A 5,304-nucleotide genomic window follows, 5' to 3' on the forward strand; every position below is an offset into this window, starting at 1 on the left:
TTTTTGGTTACACATACATGTGCTAACATTTTATTTATTTATTTGTTTGTTTATTTTGTTGAGGTTTTTGCTACAGGGCGTGTGTGCTCACCAGAAAGACAGAGGGAGACAGTGAGACAGCAAACAAGAAATCACCCCCCCCCCCCCCCGCCCCCCGGGGGGCGGGTGCCCACATTTTCCTCCATTCTCCTCTTGGGATCTTCGGCATGCATGCATACGTGCCAGGTGTGAGTTTAAGCCATCATGTCCGGGACTCAAACCATGGTCAACTACATGGGAGTCCAGTGACGTAGCCATTACTAGCCGTCTGCTGGTCTCCTAACATGTAATTTTCAATTCATTGACACATTCTAACAATTCATTGTATCTGGGACTCAAACTGCACAGTTGGTCATGTGTGATTCAGCTGCTTTAACCACCATGTCATGGCTAGCCCCATTATTCCTTTTATGTACAATTTTTTAAAAACTTTGGTAGAGTATTGGTCATAAATTCTGTTTTATTAAAATGATGGACATAGTTGGGGAGGGTTTACTATATTACTGTTCATTTAAAGCTTATTTATTTCAGGCCCAGCAGGTGGCATGGTGGTTAAGGTGCTGGACTTCCATATGGCTGAATGTAGTTCAAGTCCCAGACCTCCCAGTTCTGGCAACTTGCAAATCACACTGGGTGTGTGTACGTGTGTTCCTAGAGTCCCAGGAGGAGAGTGGAGGAGAAAGTGTTGTGGCCATCCCCCAGGGGCCTGATTTCTCACATTCACTTTCACTGATTCTCTGATGAGTTCACTTATCCTATGGCAAAAAAAAGGAGAGAGAGCCCTTTCGTATGAGAGATCACATATATACATGTGAGAAAGAGAGAGAGAAAGAAAAAGAATCTTCAACAGGATCTCATTACACCTCAGTCCTATTCCCCAGCCCTTCAGCTAATCAGGATCTTAGGTGTGCAAACACCTGGTATGTTTCAGGCTGAGCAGGGTACTATTCATTTAGATCTCAGTGTTTGTGATTTTGATGATCATTTTTGGTATGTAAGTGCCTCAGGATTTGCATCTAGATAATAACCACACTTTGTTTCTTGGCTATATAATTTGTAACTAGCTTATTTGTTATATGTTGGAGGATATAGTAAGTAGTTAACATTGCTCAAAACCATTTTGGATGCTTTACTGGGTTTCTTGCATAGCTAAAGTAGACGTTTGATTATATTCTCTTTATTAGAGTAAAATTATTGCTATCTCATTTTTTTCCTATTATTTGAGAAGTTTCACTGTTACATTATGAAAGAAATCTTGTCTGTAACCTCAACTGCTTCTCTCAGATCACCTAATAAGTGGGGTGGTTTATTTTTTCCATTCAAACTTTGTTCTTTTTTATTAGGATATTCAGTTTCTGTAAGATGCTGTTACTTCCATCCCTATCTACATTGACTATTGTATATTTTTGTAGTATGACAGCCACATAAAATTGTTGCCCATCAAGAACTTATCAGAAAAATATAATCTCACTGCTCTGCAGAACCTTTCAAAAGCTTTGCCAAAAAAAAAAAGTTTTTATGGAGGGATACTTGAAGGATGTAGAGTATTTATTTCAGTTTTATTTTGAAGTCTACCCTACCCTCTAGATAAGCCCACATATTATATCTGGACTCATTATATATCGACCGTCTCTGTAATTGGTTTTACCAAATTGTCTTTTGGCATGTGGCCTGTATTTAAGGAAGTTATTGGAAATCACCCTGTGAAATTCATTGGAAGTTTTATTTTAAGAATGATCTCAAGGTCAAGGATAGTTGTACCTGATTTGATCACCTAGTTTATTTTTATTCTGTGAACAGTATGATCTTGCTTCTTTTGAGGAAACCTTAAAGCATATTTTTGGTCTAATTCTAGCAAGTATAGGCACCTTATTTCTTGCTTTTTTTTTAATATTAACCTTTTTATGGTTCTTATGTTTTCTTTCTTTTGTTCTTTCTTGTTCCCTCTTCAAACTTTTATTGTGTGTGTGTGTATGAAATAATACGTGAGAGTATAAGTAAATTAGTAGTCCTTTGGACTTCTCATGCTTGACAAGATAGAGTAAATCCACTCAGCCTGCCTCTCCCACTGATGACAACTACAAACTCTAGGTAAATACTAAAACCCATTGTAAAATAGTAAAAGGACCTACTTTATGGCTTAGAAACAATAGCAGGTTGATTGGGAAAGATAAGTCAATAGTTGAAGTGCACTGACTTGCCCATTTTTATTTTCTTTTTACTCTCTGTTCATATTTGACTCAAGGAAATCCCAGTGGCAGAATTGCATAGTGAGCAAGAAACAGAAGAAACTTTAAAGACCTCCTCCCCACCCATCCCATATTTTTTTGCTAGAATACAAAGAAAGGAGATCCTGCAAGCTAGAAAGTGTAGGGACAATGCTTGTTTTTCATTTGTTGGATTTTGTTTTCACCCCTCAGGCCAAGATATAGAAATAGGAATCCCTTTTTGTATTTCTTGTTCTCTTTTTTCCCTCAGTGCTTTGCCCCAAGAATCATCCCAGTCATGTGGAACTGCATGCTGGTGGCACAGGCAGCTAAAAACCCAGGGAGGAGTTTTTCTCTTCTTTTTTGGTAGAGATATGGGAAAAGTTGCTTCTGGGATCCAGAGAGTGTGGGGATAATCCCAGAATGGAAAGAAGTACAGAAGGGAGTCCTTTTATTCTGTGTATGACTGGCATGAGCCTGGTTTACCACTGTGCTGGACGTGAATGGATAGATTCAACAGCATAACAAAAGTTTTGGAAGCTGAATTGATATTGAAGCCACAAACTACAGAAAGGGAGAAAGAACTTGCACTTTAAGCCAAACTGGGTTAATTGCTTAGCATTAACATAGCATTCAGCGTTCTACAGAGGATTTTAATAGTACACACAGTTTCACAACCTGATATTCAAAATGTCCAGGATACAAGCTGAAAGTACTCAGCCTTAAGAAGAAACAGGAAAATGTGACAATATTTAAGGAAAACAGATCCGAACTCGAAGATGAACCATGTTAGAATTAGTAGATGAAAAAAAAAGAACATGGATGATAACAACGAAAAGAAAAATAATCCACAATCTCAAGATACAGACTAATTGAATGGCTAAAAAACACTGAGACCTAACCATATGCTGCCTACAAAAATCTCATTTCACTGGTAGAGACCATAGAGTGAAATTGAAGGTGATGGGAGGTGAAAAGATCTTTGATGCAAACAATAATGGAAAATGAGCAGGTGTAGCTATACTTACATCAAGTAAGTTAGACTTTAATTGAAAAAATTGCAAGAGAAACAAGGTCATCATATAATGATAAAAGGGATCAATTCAACAAGAAGATAGTAACAGTTGTAAATAAATGTGAACCTACACTGGAATACCCAAATATACAAAGCAAATATTATTGAAACTAAAGAGAGTGATGGACCTGATACAATAATAGTTGGGATGTCAACACCCTAATCAGCGTGGGGCAAGTTATACAAAAATAATCAACAAAGAAATTTAAACTGCACTATAGACCAAATGAATCTAACACATCTACAGAACCTGCAGAATACATAGTCTTCATATCAACCCATGAAACATTCTCCACGATAGGTTGTTATGTTAGGCCATGAAACAATTCTCAAAAAATTTAGAGAAATAGAAATTATACTGGGGCTGCTGGGTGGCATGATAGTTAAGACTCTGGACTGATGACTTCACTGCTGAATTCTAAAAACCACAACAAGAAAACACCATAAAACAAAACTCTTTAAAGATTTAACATCGATTCTTCTCAAACTATTGTAAGTTAAAACGGTAGGAATCCTCCCAATCTCACTTTACTAGGCCAGCATTGCCCTAATACCAAAACCAGACAAAAAACACAACAGAAATCTGTAGACCCATAACCTTTAAGGGCCGTGTGTTTGAAGTGAGCCTTGTAGATCTGCAGAATGACAAAGTTGCATTTAGGAAATTCAAGCTAATTACTGAGGATGTTCAGGCCCAAAACTGCCTGACTAACTTCCATGGCATGATGTGTTCTCACCCATGGCAAAATGTGTTCCATGGTCAAAAAATGGGAGACCATGATTGAAGCTCATGTCGATGTCAAGACTACTGATGGTTATTCGCTTCATCTCTTCTGTGTTGGATTTTCTAAAAAACACAAGAATCAGATACAGAAGACTCATGCCCAGCATCTGCAGGTTGGCCAAATCTGGAAGAAGATGATGGAAATCATGACCCGGGAGGTGTAGACAAATGACTTGAAAGAAGTGGTCAATAAACTGATTCCAGACAGCACTGGAAAAGACATATACAAGGCTTGCCAATCCATCTACCCTCTCCATGATGTCTTTGTCAGAAAAGTAAAAATGCTGAAGAAACCCAAGTTCCAATTGGGAAGACTCATAGAGCTTCATGGTGAAGGTAATTGCTCTGGTAAAGCTACTGGGGATGAGACGGGTGCCAAAATTGAACAAGTTGATGGATATGAACCACCAGTTCAAGAATCTGCTTAAAGTTCAGGCTTTTAATAGTGACAAATAAAAAGTCCTAATTGTGACCAAAACAAAACAAAAAATACAAGAAAAAAAACCACCTATAAGAAGTTGAAGGCTCTGAGAGGTCACCACTGTGCTCAAGAATAAAGATAGAGGAGGTAAAAACAGGCAGCAAGGGTAAGAATGAGAATGAATCTGAATAAGAGTGTTGGTGTTTAAGGAAGATGGACAAGAGTATGCTCAAGTAATCAAGATGTTGAGAAATGGACGGATATAGGCAATGTCTTTTCATGGTGTGAAGAGGTTACATCATATCAGAGGAAAATTAAGAAAAAAGGTTTGAATAAATACTGCAGACATTATATTGGTCGGTTGTGAGAATGTCAGGATAGCTAAGTAGATGTAATTTTAAAGTACAATGGAGATGAGGCTAGAACTCTGATGACATAAGCAAGCTTCCAGAACATTCTAAATTCAGTGAAGCAGATACATTTGGTCCTGAAGATGATGATGAAATCTAGTTTGATGATATTGGAGATGATGAAGATATTGATATTTAAATTCAACTCTGTGTTTCACATTACAAGTTTTGTGATGATTGTTCTATATTTGTAATTTTGGCAATCACTTATTTATTTATTTATTTATTTATTTATTTATTTTTTGGAGAGGTTTTTGCTATAGGGCGCTTGCACTCACCAGACAGACAGAGAGAGACATAGAGACAGAAAGCGAGAAATCACCCCCGAGGGGGGATGGTCACGCCGCAATCCCTTCTCCTCCATTCTC

At 37.7% G+C, this 5,304-nt stretch overlaps 1 pseudogene; it reads left to right on the plus strand.

The window, feature by feature from the left end:
* The first annotated feature begins 4,098 nt into the window (after positions 1-4,098).
* Positions 4,099-5,075, plus strand: LOC102480691 (eukaryotic translation initiation factor 1A-like; annotated as a pseudogene).
* Positions 5,076-5,304: the final 229 nt, after the last annotated feature.

The sequence above is a fragment of the Tupaia chinensis genome, unplaced genomic scaffold, assembly GCF_000334495.1.
Source record: "Tupaia chinensis unplaced genomic scaffold, TupChi_1.0 Scaffold000272_1, whole genome shotgun sequence".
NCBI classification, from domain to species: domain Eukaryota; kingdom Metazoa; phylum Chordata; class Mammalia; order Scandentia; family Tupaiidae; genus Tupaia; species Tupaia belangeri.